The 14,614-nt window shown below is 40.2% G+C and overlaps 1 protein-coding gene across 2 annotated transcripts in view; it reads right to left on the bottom strand.

Moving 5' to 3' along the window:
• Positions 1–12,957, bottom strand: part of stag1a (STAG1 cohesin complex component a) — a 61,990-nt gene extending 49,033 nt beyond the window's left edge. Inside the window, exon 1 of one of the 2 annotated variants that reach the window (XR_013203615.1) lies at positions 12,766–12,930. The gene's annotated coding sequence lies outside the window, so the exon portion shown is untranslated. Of the gene's footprint in view, positions 1–12,765 lie in introns of both variants that reach the window. The other variant, XM_077228029.1, reaches the window with a different exon arrangement.
• Positions 12,958–14,614: the final 1,657 nt, after the last annotated feature.

The following is a 14,614-nucleotide window of genomic DNA, read 5'->3' as shown; positions in this document are numbered from 1 at the left end:
TCGGTATCGGCTCCGATACAGCCATTTTTGCCGGATCGGGTATCGGTCAGACGGGGCCGATCTAAATCCGATATTGTGTGTTTACTATTGTGTTATTGTTAAGCCCCACAAAAGTATTATAAAGCACCATTAAGTGTTCGTGCACTATATTATAAGTGTTCTGAAGCCATTCTATAGTATAATGTGAGATAGAAATGAATATTTAAGTCATTAAATTCAAGATCACGTAAACTGTTCCCTCCGCTGCGGCTGTCAATCATTCTTCATTCAGCATTCAACAGCGCGTCGCGTTCGGTTATGACAGTCAACTCGATGAAACTCTCCAAGATGATTCAATTACTATTATTATACTTGATCTGTAGATAAAGCTCTATGGTTTCGGATAAAATGACTATCTTGCTGGACTTGCTGTACCTTAATCATGTTACTTTTTAACATGTGTCTGTTAGATCACAACACTGGAGAGCACTATAATTGTTCTTCAAGCACACAGTAACTGAAATTTAAAACTGTTAAAAAAAAAGGCTGAATAAACTATTGCATAGATAGATACTGTACAATACACTACGCATCAATATGTCTTTCCTTTGTGCGTTGAACTTTTCAATGCGGACTCGACGCGCTGCGCGCTGTGACTCCATGTTGCTTCAAGCGCATCATTCTGCGCTCGGGATGCGCATAAGCGCTTTGTGCCGCACTGTATTGGAGTCTTTCATAATCATATCATAATACTTTTGCGCAATGAAAGATTATTAAATGTCCCATCTATCATATGTTGCTGCCTCAATAAACAGCTGTGCTATACATTAAAAAAATGTCTTAATTTTATAGTAGCTAGACTATATATAAAATAATTTATCTTTTTGATTTTTGTTATCTTGTTTTTTATGAATGTATTTTACAACAATACAAACAGCAATGTGTAACGTTTTACCAGATTTGGTGCTGGTGCCTACACTTATTGTCTCTTATTTGTTTCTAACCTTATACTTACCTCAAGTTGCCCTTTGGGACATACATGCATACATATCATACTTGCCTGTAGAGAGAAGTTTATTGCAGCATCATATAAAATCAACAATAATGATAATAATAATATTAAAGCAAACACAGCTCTGGTATCGGAATAGTATCGGTATCGGCCGATATCCAAATTCAGGTATCGGGATCGGAAGTGAAAAAATGCGGATCGGTGCATAATTGTAAACAATGGTGTCAATAAAACCAATCGGACCGTGGAAACGTTAGTGAAGATGATCGAGCAAAAGTGGTTCAAGAACGGCTGTTAAACGACATTTCAGAAAGGTTTGTTTTTTGTTGTTCTCTCATTACTTTTTAGATATGCTGTTATTTAATTGTACTAATTATTATAGAACTACAAAAAAATAAGCTTCATAAACAAGAATTTCATATAATCGTTCTAAGAAATTATACTACAGTCCTCAAAGGGATTTTTTTGAGTAAAGACTGCGGATCTACTGTATAGTGATCGTTTGTGACTGTATGCCACCGTTATATTTGTATTTTTAGAACGATTGTAGACAAATATCTGTCGACAGAACTATAAACCCAAAACGAACACTAAACATCGGCTGCCAAAACAAACACAGAACCATGTTTAGCATGCCTGTAGATAAACAAGCATGTAGATACAAATAAAAGCTCTAATCAAAGAATAATTTACACTAATTCCAAGTTCGCTGTTGAGATTAAAAAAAAAAGTTTGTGACGTTAGGTGTTTGTCAGATAACGTTAAGTATGAATGAGCATTTAACAAACCAGCAGAGCCAAACAGCGTTGCCATTTGTTTACTTCCTTGCTACAACGTACAATACGAACTATTACAGGAAAACACATCGACGAAAAATAAATCATACTTACAGGTTGTGACCCGTAAACAAAAGCTTCTGTTTTTAAAGTTGGAACTGCTCCATCTTTCAGGACAAGCCGATGTGCTCTCTGCATTGAACTCGCCACAATTGTGGAAGCTTTCCTCCGTAACATGTGTAACACAGAGAGCGAGATTTGGGTCATAATTATGAGGGACCGAGTTAAAAATAAATTTTAACCATTGATCCCTAACTCCCTCGTCCCTAGGAAGGCTGAACAAAGCGGATCTGCAATCCGGATGAAAATAACAGCAGCGTTTCGACGGCATTGCAACAACTCATCTCCAAAACAGCAATATAAAATGGCCTCGCCCCACTTAAGTATTTTCGGAGGAGGGGTTTATGTAAATAATGGGATATGCTGACATCAGCATATCCCATGGAATGTCGTGTAGTCCAAAACCGGTCGTTTGCTGTAGTCCTTAGAAATTGATTTTTTTAAAAGCAAATATCTTCCTTTGCTTTGAACTTTGAGCACTAAAACTCAAACTTTGTAGATGTTGTTTAACTTTGCAGATGTTGTTTATGCTCAAACAGCAACAAAGCCTCAGGCCCAGATGGCATCTCATCTGCTTGTTTAAAAGCCTGCGCTGACCAACTGGCCCCGGTCTTCACGCAGATCTTCAATAGATCATTGGAGCAGTGTGAAGTTCCCTGCTGCTTCAAACGCTCCACTATCATTCCTGTCCCCAAAAAAACCAAGATAACTGGACTTAATGACTACGGACCTGTCGCTCTCACGTCTGTGGTCATGAAGTCGTTTCAAAGACTGGTGTTGGCCCACCTGAAGGACATCACTGGACCCCTGCTGGATCCCTTTCAGTTTGCTTACAGAGCAAACAGGTCTGGGATGATGCAGTCAACATGGGACTGCATTATATCCTGCATTATCTTGACAGACCAGGGACTTATGCAAGGAATCCTCTTTTTGGACTTCAGTTCGGCCTTCAATACCATCATGCCTGGTCTTCTCACTGCCAAACTGACCCAGCTCTCCATACCATCCTCAATCTGTCAGTGGATCACCAGCGTCCTGACGGACCGACAGCAGCGAGTGAGACTGGGGAAAGTCACATCCAGGACTCTCACCACCAGCACTGGCGCCCCCCAAGGGTGCGTTCTCTCTCCACTGCTCTTCTCCCTGTACAATAATGACTTCACTTCAAAGAACCCACTGTCAAACTCCTGAAATTTGCAGACGACACCACTGTCATCGGTCTCATCCGAAACGGTGACGAGTCTGCTTACAGACTGGAGGTTGAACAGCTGGCTGTCTGGTGCAGTTATAACAACCTTGAACTGAACACGCTCAAAACAGTGGAGAACACGCTCAAAACAGTGGAGATGATCGTGGACTTCAGGAGGAACAGCCCAGCACTCCCCCCACTCACCATCATGAACAGCACTGTGGAAGCAGTGGAGTCATTCAGGTTCCTGGGCACTTCCATCTCTCAGGACCTGAAGTGGGACAATCACATTGACTCCATTGTGAAAAAGAACTGCAGAGACTGTACTTCCTTCGCCAGCTGAGGAAGTTCAACTTGCCACAGGAGCTGCTGATTCAGTTAGTCTCAGCCGTCATTGAGTCTGTCTTATGCACTTCCATCACTGTCTGGTTTGGTTCAGCTACCAAATCAGACATCAGGGGCCTCATTTATAAACGTTGCGCACGCACAAAAGAAGGCGTACGCCGCTCTCTACGCAATAATTGGTATTTATAAAAAGCAAACTTGACGGTAAAATGTGCGGTCCTTCACGCAAGCTCTGACCCAGGCGTACGCACAAAAACGGGTGAAATGAGAAATGGCGACACCGTCGGCAGATGGAAGAAACACGTGAAAGTGTGTGAAAGTGTGTGAAACTGTAGACCGTTGTGTAAAAGAAATGGCAATACTGCCTCTCATAAATAACATGAAGACTTTACAAACCAAGTCTTTCAATTAACAGCCTACACGAACACCCCGTTTGATCGATCTGCAACAGAAATGCAAATTAACACATATTTGCAAAAAGAAAAGTGAAATATGTTCTGCAATAATATTGGCATTTTATACAATTCATCATAAATAAGATGGTAAACAGAACGAAATAATGTACAAAACTGATATTCTCGCCAATGTGTCCGTCTGGCGGAGCAGATATAGATGCAATTAGATAGTCAGTCAGATAGATAGATAATTAGGGAGATAGATAGATAGATAATTAGGGAGATAGATAGATAGATAGATAGATAGATAGATAGATAGATAGATAGATAGATAGATAGATAGATAGATAGATAGATAGATAGATAGATAGATAGATAGATAGATAGATAGATAGATAGATAGATAGATAGATAGATAGATAGATAGATAGATAGATAGATAGATAGATAGATAGATAGATAGATAGATAGATAGATAGATAGATAGATAGATAGATAGATAGATAGATAGATAGATAGATAGATAGATAGATAGATAGATAGATAGAGTATTATTTGTAATGTGAAAGTTGTTTTCATAGTAAAAATGTATTTTTTAAATGTCGGTGTCCCCTTTCCCCCACCCGTGGCAGACACACTCTGGCGATGGAGCGCTAGACGCTTTTTTGCCTCGACTTTGATGTCCGACCATTTCTTTTTTATTTCGGCCACAGTCCGAGGTTGTGAGGCTACAGCATTTACGGCGTTTGCAACCTTTTGCCACTCAAGTGCCTTTTTGGCATTAGTAATGCCCACACTGTGCCCTCCAAACAACTTTTTTCTCCTCTTTTCCACCTCGCCAACGATAACTTCTACTTCACATTGAGTGAAGTTACGTTTTTTTGATTTCCTCTCTGTGTTTGCCATGATTTCGCAATCGATGAATATTAACTTGTGGGCGTTTCACAGACTATTTATGGGCAACTATGGGCGTGACATGAAGCCGCAAAAGCTGCGCTACATTTAGAATTGATTGTGATTTATATAGGGAAAACTGCGTAGGATGTGCGTGCGCACGGTTTTATAAATTCGAATGTTTCTGTGCGTACGCACGTCCTATGTTTCATCCGTACGCCACTTCTGCCGCAAATCCTACGCAAAGTTTTATAAATGAGGCCCCAGGAGACTACAACGGACAGTCCCGACAGCCGAGGGGATTATTGGTGCCCCCCTGCCAAACCTCCAGGACCTGTACTCTTCCAGAGTGAGGAAGAGAGCAGGTAAAATCATCACAGACTCCACTCACCCTGGACACCTCCTGTTTGAACAGTTACCGTCCAGACGGAGACTTAGATCACTGGCCACAAGAACATCTCGACACAGGAACAGTTTCTTCCCACAGGCCATTTCCCTACTGAACAGTTAACACTCCTCCCAAGGCATATGCCTTGAAGTGCAATACTCCCACTGTTTAGTGCCATACCCTACAACTCAGGTGATACTTATATGTAGATTTATTTATAATATTCAAAACACTGTAAATATGTTCATAATCTGTAAATCTGAAAATGTCTATTCTGACTAAAGCCAACTGTGATACTTTTATTCTCATATATTTATAATTTTATTTTTTATTCTTATAATTTGTAGTATTATGTTTCTTGTTGTATTTGTATTTGTATATGTCCACTGGAAGCTACAGTACTAAAACAAATTCATTGTGTGTGCAAACACACTTGGCAATAAAGCTTTTCTGATTCTGATTCTGATTCTAATTACACACTAGCTAAAGTTAGAAAAGTGAAATTGTGTTTTACCAGCCCTTTAAGCTTTGCTGTCTGTTTAATCACCTTGTTTTGTAGCCTAATATACCAACTAGGATTGAATTTGCCCCAAGCTGACAAAAACTGATGAAAAATCTAAAGCCCCATTCACACAGAGATTCTGGAAAATACACTGATAATGTGTTAGTTTGGATTTCAGTTCATTCACACAGCCAGAGATTTTCTGGAAAAATCACTTTAGGTAGTTTTTAATCACGCTGGTGTAAGTTTTTTTTTTTTTTTTTAAAGGAGCCGTATGTAATAATGTGGCCAAAACTGGTACTGCAATCACTTAAAAAAATTACTGTAGAGCGGTGTATCCCCTCTCCCTCCTCCCTGACTCGAGGTTGCCAGATAGGCTGCAGGATCCAGCAGGAACATAGGCTGCTACAAGAAGCTTTTTCTGTTAATTATGTTTATGCTTCAAATGAGAGATGTTTTGCAAAGTAATTATACATCGCAAAAATTTACTAATGGCGATTAGCCAAATATAATCGTAAAGATGTACGCTCGTATGTGACAGTACATTGTTAGAACAGTAGCTGTTAGTCTAACTTGTAACGGTATGTGTCTGTCATTAACGTAAGTACAAGCACAAGCCTCTGTCACTGTGTGTAACCGATATCAAAGATACAGCTATTCATTTAGATGACGCTATAAGTGAAAGCGACCAGCTGTATTTTTTAACTTACCCTGCAGTAGGCTACACGTCCATAACGCTAAAATATGTGATGTGAAAGATTAAGTGTCATTCTATTATTTTTGGCTGTAGAACTTGCATGATAAACAATAATGGGCGTGCTAATGTTGTTTTCCTCAGCGTCTCAGCATAATGACAGAGAAGCGGGCTCTGATAATGCATTGCTAATGTTAGTAATTACGACTCGCCGTTTTTATTTCCCAAACAATTCCTTACCTTTTCAATTTGATGACCCACCTCCTCCATATGAGCTAACGTAACGTTACTTTCCCCGAACATGCATAACTTTGTTCGACTGTCATGAATATTTGAAATATCCATTTACATCAAGTACAAGTTAGTCAAACATAGATGAATCTTAGTTACCTGTCCAGAAATTCTTCTCCGTTTTCAGCCGTCTCCATCTTTCAAAGGCATCTCCTATACAGATCCTTGTTTTATTTCGGACTTTGTCACGAAGTCTTTCGGATTCATAACGAGTTTTCATAACCATTTTTTTTTGGTTTCGCCACGTTAGACATTTCTTTTATCGATTCCGACACGTTTGTAGCTGCAGCTGTGGTAACTACAGCAGAGCTGGCAACCCGGATGCCGCAACACTACTGACTTCGTGATTGGTAGATAGGTGGAGGGTGGTGCATCAGACCAAAACAAAACATTACAACATCAACATCAGTTGAGGGCTGCAACTTCACTTTTTAAATGACAATATCCTGGCCGGACTACTGTTGTAAGTGGTATAAGTATTTGAAATAAACATGATTTCTTAATGTCTAGTGACATTTCAGGGCCATTTTATGATTAATTGAAATACATTTCTTACATACAGCTCCTTTAAATAAGTTTGGTCTTAGTTACTTGATGCTATAAGAAACGGGAATGTGACGTCATGATTGACAGCTGAGATTGACAGCTTCTCTAAACTAAGTAGTCACTGAGGCACAAAGACTTTTTTGGATTTTCGGGAGGAGATTGGAGCTTCATCTTAAATTTCTACATGTTCATAACCGTTTAGCCTATTTCACACAGTAAACTTTGTAGTACCAGTTTCTGCGGGAGTGAGGCACTTCACCCTCACTACTGCGCAGACTCAGGTCTTGCGTTCACTACTGCGCAGACTCAGGTCTTGCGTTCACTACTGCGCAGACTCAGGTCTTGCGTTCACTACAGCGCAGACTCAGGCCTTGCGTTCACTACAGCGCAGACTCAGGCCTTGCGTTCACTACTGCGCAGACTCAGGCCTTGCGTTCACTACTGCGCAGACTCAGGCCTTGCGTTCACTACTGCGCAGACTCAGGTCTTGCGTTCACTACTCTGCGCAGACTCAGGTCTTGCGTTCACTACTCTGCGCAGACTCAGGTCTTGCGTTCACTACTCTGCGCAGACTCAGGTCTTGCGTTCACTACTCTGCGCAGACTCAGGTCTTGCGTTCACTACTCTGCGCAGACTCAGGTCTTGCGTTCACTACTCTGCGCAGACTCAGGTCTTGCGTTCACTACTCTGCGCAGACTCAGGTCTTGCGTTCACTACTCTGCGCAGACTCAGGTCTTGCGTTCACTACTGCGCAGACTCAGGTCTTGCGTTCACTACTGCGCAGACTCAGGTCTTGCGTTCACTACTGCGCAGACTCAGGTCTTGCGTTCACTACTGCGCAGACTCAGGTCTTGCGTTCACTACTGCGCAGACTCAGGTCTTGCGTTCACTACTGCGCAGACTCAGGTCTTGCGTTCACTACTGCGCAGACTCAGGTCTTGCGTTCACTACTGCGCAGACTCAGGTCTTGCGTTCACTACTGCGCAGACTCAGGTCTTGCGTTCACTACTGCGCAGACTCAGGTCTTGCGTTCACTACTGCGCAGACTCAGGTCTTGCGTTCACTACTGCGCAGACTCAGGTCTTGCGTTCACTACTGCGCAGACTCAGGTCTTGCGTTCACTACTGCGCAGACTCAGGTCTTGCGTTCACTACTGCGCAGACTCAGGTCTTGCGTTCACTACTGCGCAGACTCAGGTCTTGCGTTCACTACTGCGCAGACTCAGGTCTTGCGTTCACTACTGCGCAGACTCAGGTCTTGCGTTCACTACTGCGCAGACTCAGGTCTTGCGTTCACTACTGCGCAGACTCAGGTCTTGCGTTCACTACTGCGCAGACTCAGGTCTTGCGTTCACTACTGCGCAGACTCAGGTCTTGCGTTCACTACTGCGCAGACTCAGGTCTTGCGTTCACTACTGCGCAGACTCAGGTCTTGCGTTCACTACTGCGCAGACTCAGGTCTTGCGTTCACTACTGCGCAGACTCAGGTCTTGCGTTCACTACTGCGCAGACTCAGGTCTTGCGTTCACTACTGCGCAGACTCAGGTCTTGCGTTCACTACTGCGCAGACTCAGGTCTTGCGTTCACTACTGCGCAGACTCAGGTCTTGCGTTCACTACTGCGCAGACTCAGGTCTTGCGTTCACTACTGCGCAGACTCAGGTCTTGCGTTCACTACTGCGCAGACTCAGGTCTTGCGTTCACTTCTGCGCAGACTCAGGTCTTGCGTTCACTTCTGCGCAGACTCAGGTCTTGCGTTCACCCCTGCGCAGACTCAGGTCTTGCGTTCACCACTGCGCAGACTCAGGTCTTGCGTTCACCACTGCGCAGACTCAGGTCTTGCGTTCACCACTGCGCAGACTCAGGTCTTGCGTTCACCACTGCGCAGACTCAGGTCTTGCGTTCACCACTGCGCAGACTCAGGTCTTGCGTTCACCACTGCGCAGACTCAGGTCTTGCGTTCACCACTGCGCAGACTCAGGTCTTGCGTTCACTAATGCGCAGACTCAGGTCTTGCGTTCACTAATGCGCAGACTCAGGTCTTGCGTTCACTACTGCCCAGACTCAGGTCTTGCGTTCACTACTGCGCAGACTCAGGTCTTGCGTTCACTACTGCGCAGACTCAGGTCTTGCGTTCACTACTGCGCAGACTCAGGTCTTGCGTTCACTACTGCACAGATTCAGGTCCCAATCTGATGTCAGTGCAATATTAGGACTTAGGTGGCGTCACTTTTCACCAATGGAAGAGATTGAGATCGTCCATCTTTTTTCACAGTCTATGGTGCGTTCAGACCAGTAATGTCACTACAGCATTATGTCTAAGTTTGCTTATGATCTGCATCATCTGTTTTTTTTTTTCTGATTAGATCATAAACTATCACATTGTGTACCGTTGCACTAAGCTGACGAACTATCTCTACTTCAGTGTCATCACTACCACACACTCCTTCCGGTATTGGTCCTGCCTTTTGTTCACATAAGGCGCACTCCTGGACTGATCCCGGCAATGTTACTAAGTCCCCATCCCGGGATTTTTTTGCATTTACATGGAAGGCACTAGCAATTATATGGCAATTTTCGGGGATCCACTCTCTGTGTGAAAGGGGTATACAAGTAAATCAAAGTACATAGTACTTCATGGTAAAACAGCCTCTTTCACATGTTAATATGATTTTAGCATCAACAGACTGAACCTTCCAACTCATTCACCCTTTTCATTAGACAGACTTTGGCCTCAGGCCTGACAAAGACACTTGATTAACTGTAGCAAAAAATCTGCTGCACCGTGCCAAGTGAATGAACTCAAAAGCCATTCAAAATAAACTTGGGTATAGCTAATATTGTGTTTATCATTTTGCATGAATAAAAGCACAGATGTACAGCAATCCTTCAGCAAAGATGTGGCAATATTATCATGGATCTGATAAAACGTCATGTACTGATGCAAAGAAGCTGAAACTTTTAAGATTTTAACCCTCTAAAAGGAGAGGGTATGTCATTATTAATTTTGTATCAAGACTAGTATATTATGTATAAATGAGCTAAAGATCAGAAATAGGAACCAACACAAAATGTCCACTTATATCATAACAGTAAGCATGATTTATAAATGATTTATATACATGCACTAATGTCAGATCCATCTGGTTTAATAGATGACATACAGACAGTGTTGGCCTTTTCCTAAATTAAATAAATTTTTTCTGCATGTCACTAAAGTAAACCCTGTTGACGTCAAACAGATCATTCTGAACAAGCACAATTGGAGCTATTATAAGAAATACGTGTATAAATACACCTTAACTTACTCTTAAAAAGGAAGATGTCATAATGATTGTGTTGTGAGGAGTAGTAAACAAATGGAGATTTGGACACAGAACAGGTTTTGGCTGCTAAAGGACTTGGTGAGCCACGGTTAAATGCTTCTAAACTACATCACAGATCTTGTTCTCATTGATGCGCCCTGAGATCACTGACTGAACATAATCAAAACCTTTCACCTTTGCATAGCAGGATTTTATACTTTCAATCCATTAGGAAAAGTAGGAAAGCAAGTACATTGGCTTGTTTTAAAAGTCTCTTGTCAGTCAGGTAGTCTCACAAACTGAACTGGAGTTAGTTTTCTCCAGATGTTTTTTTAATGCCCACACTTTCAACCACAGGATGTGCTACGTGCTCGTGCTGATTTCCTTTGGGTAACTCTGCCTAAAAAAAGGGTTACATTATTACATTAGACACCGCTGCGTGTCCCGTAGTGCAACGCTATGTGGGACTCACTTCAAAACTACAGCAATATTACAATATGGACCTTTAAGACTGAAAAGAGGCCACAGCATAAGGTATTAACATTGCAGCCCAGTGAATACTGCATGAAATCATAAAATTTACGATGTAAAAAAAAAAAAAAAAAAAGAGGACTGTATAAGAATGATCAGTAAATATAGCTAACCAGAATAAAGCCAAGTAACTGACAAAAATCTTTACAGGGCTGTCTGGCTTGAAAATGTAAAAATGTAAAGTTGTTGTTTTGATAATCACAGGACAACAATTACCAGACAATGAAGTTTTCAAGCTAAATATAGGCTTACATTTCAATCCTTTGTACTTTCAGAATAACACTCAAGGCTCCCACACCTTTTGACCAACAATATTTCAGCCTTTCAAAATATATTTATCATATGAAATGTGCAATTATCATATCTTAAAGCTAAACATAAGAAACAAAAATTAGAAAAAATAATTCCCAAGACATTTTTTATGATTTTTATTATTATTATTATTATTATTATTATATTTACTCAATGACTTTTCTGTTCATATTTAAATCTGAATAACTTCTGAAAATTTTCAGTAGATTTTTAAGATTTTATTAATTTCCATATTTTTTCCATCATCAAACCAGTGTTATAGTATTTATTATTATTTTTAATTAGCTTTAATTTTTATATTTTCAACTTGAAAAAAATATTTTAGTTTTAGAAGTTGACATCTTTTTTTATTTAGCTTCTATTTAGTTCAATTTTATTTTATTTCAGTTTTAGTAACTTTAATACTGCAACTTAGTTCCCAAGGCACCGTTTCTAATTAATATCTATTTATGTTTTTTATTGTAATATTTTCATCTAAAATGTATATATTATTTTGGATTTATTTGAAGTAATGAAACTATTTTAATAAATCTTGAAATTGCTATGCATGTATAACATAAACCAGAGGATACAAACATGTTGAACAGAAGATTTGGGAGAGTTTCTGGGATGAAGCTGAACTTTACTAGGATAACTGCTCCCAAATATGACATTTCAGCCACAACACATTTGCCAAAGGGCCTTTAAAAAGATTTACAAGTAAGTTTCCTCACCAGCCAAGTTGACAAGCTGAAAACCTGCCTGAGTCAAACAGAGAAATAACTGTAACAACACAGGTGATGTGTGGGCTGACTGTGAAGTTTCACTTCTAGTGTGATCTTCCTTCAGTCTGAGAAAGTGCAGACGAAAAAAACAAAGGTGAAAACTTAGCCCCTCCCCCCTCTCACACACACACACACACATTTACCCACAAAAGTCTCTCACGTTAAATTCCTCTATTATAGCAACAGTATTACACCTGTCCTTCTCTTCTCACACCATCTCTTACACTGGGATTAATCTTATTATCATGACTCAAGCACACCAGATTACATTTTAAGCCTGCTGTTGACAAGTCTGTAATAATTTCTTTGCTTTGACAGATCAAATAACGGGACCTTTATTATATCCTAAGAAAAAAAACTTGAGAAACAAACCAGCATCTACTCAAGCCCGCAGCAATCAGTGCCATAAACTGATCATTATATAATGAGTGCAGCTCTCTGTCGGCGACAAACCCGAGACAGCTCTGCAGACACATAAGAGTTCAATTACACTTAAGAAAATAAGCCCGTGTCTTTATGACCGAGCCTTGTGTGCTCACAGAGCCGCAGACGAGCAGCCAGAGCTCGGCTGCGGGTGTTTGGATCTGGCCTGAGGAGATGCAGTCAGTTTGAGAATAGAGGAGAAGCCGCCCATCCCCCACCAGCCTCTCTGTCCTCCATCTTTAATCTCCAGACCCGCTACCCTTCACACGCAACTAACGGCACAAAAACGCATACAACTCACCTGGGGTGCTCATGGTCGTAAAGGTCGGCGTTCCCGCTTTTAGGAATTCGATAAAAGTTTAGCTAAATATGGATTTTTAAATTGAAAATTGGACCAGGAGAAGGAACCGCGCCTTTCAGAAGAGCAGCAATCCTAAACCGCCATCTGGTGGCATTTTCCACAATCGAATGGCGCGTATTGACACCGGAGCCCGAGCGCCCTCTGGCGGACACAGCCGAGAGTAGCCGAGACTCGACGGGCGGCAGGGGGAGGAGGAGAGACCCTCATAAACAAGGACAACCATGTCTGCTGTTTACACGCTAAATTAGCACAATTTTGGTGCTGATGTGTTTCTTCTCATGAAAGACGAATTATTCGTTACTATTGGCGTTTAAACTATAGAATGATCAAACATAATTGGTCAGCATTAGCCTATAAGATTTATTGATATATAGCCTATAATAGCTTATTTCATTGTGTGATTGATGTTTCAGGAGTAAGACCCTCTCCCCCTCCTATTTTTTTCCTTTTCTTTGGTTCTGTTTTGTTCTTTCTTCTAAGTGCTGTAAATCTATAAATTTTAAACTTCTTTCTTTGAACTTAATAAAGTAATTCTAATATTATAATGATTTGTATTCCTTTTAACTTTCAAAATAAATCTGTGTTTAATAGCATAGCATATTCCAGTGAATGATCAGTTGGTTTTATCATTAAGTATGATCATGTTTTTTAGGCCTATTTTTTCTCTATATATTTCTGATTGCATTAAAGTGCCCTATTAACTAAATAAAGTTATTGTCTCCCAAAAGAAAGAATCGACTCTGAAGCGCTTTTACGAGTGTTTTTTATTCAAATCCTATACTTTACGGTTCGTCACTAGAAGATACATTTGCATAATGCACAATGTGGTGATGTGCAATGTATATTATGAGAAAATTAAAGTGTTTTTTTTTTTTACTTTTAATGCATGTAAACCTCTGACCTCAAAACTAGATTAGGAACCTTTAAAATAGTATAATAGGGGCACTTTATTTGAATCTCGTTGGCTGGCTTTTCTTTGCTTTTCTACGCATTTACATTTATTCGAGAAAACAACATAAAATAACTAAGCTCTCAGTCTTCAGTAATTGAATAATCTGCAGTGACCTTTGTGTAATTGCACTAGGGGATTGGAGTGTATGTGGGTGGTCTTCACACTGAGATGGCCTAGAGCTGTGGTCTGATCCATACTGGCCTCTCTTGTTGCAGGGCTGATGAGTCATTCAAAATGAAGAGAAAGGGCTGAATCACAATGAAAACAACCTGTCAGACCACCCAAGATGCTGTGTCAAACAAAATGGGATGACATGTTATTTTATTGATATGTTGTTTCTGTGCTATTTGCCTACACAAAATTGAGACATCAAATATATCATATAATGTGTGTGAAACAATAAAAAAAACATTTCTATTGTATTCACATTTTGTTTGATAATCCAATATACTCTCATTTAAAAAGTTCTCATTTAAAAAATATTTAATGTGGTTCTTCTGAATCATTTTTGTAGTAGTATACTTGCCATAGAAATGTTAGTATTAAACCGTTATTTAAATTGACTTAATTATTGTTTAAATCATGTATTCATGTTTCCAGGGTTGGAAGTATCTAAAATAAGTTTTTAATAGATATTTAGGTATGTATTTGTAGCCTAGAAACACGTTTTAACCTAGGGTAAGCAGGGCTGGTATTTTTTTCTTTATTTTTTTCTAGAAAAGCCTTTTTAGGGACCTGAGATGCAAATTAGCATATGATATCCTCTTTATGCAATGCATATTTTCCAGCTTGGAACCATGTTTTGTTTTTTTGTTTTTTTACACTCCCTATTCAAAT

This window comes from Siphateles boraxobius, unplaced genomic scaffold, assembly GCF_051911475.1.
Source record: "Siphateles boraxobius isolate OS27281-9 unplaced genomic scaffold, OSU_SipBor_1 1, whole genome shotgun sequence".
Classification (NCBI taxonomy): domain Eukaryota; kingdom Metazoa; phylum Chordata; class Actinopteri; order Cypriniformes; family Leuciscidae; genus Siphateles; species Siphateles boraxobius.
Note: the sequence above shows the minus strand (reverse complement) of the source record. Positions and strands in the feature narration are given on the sequence as shown.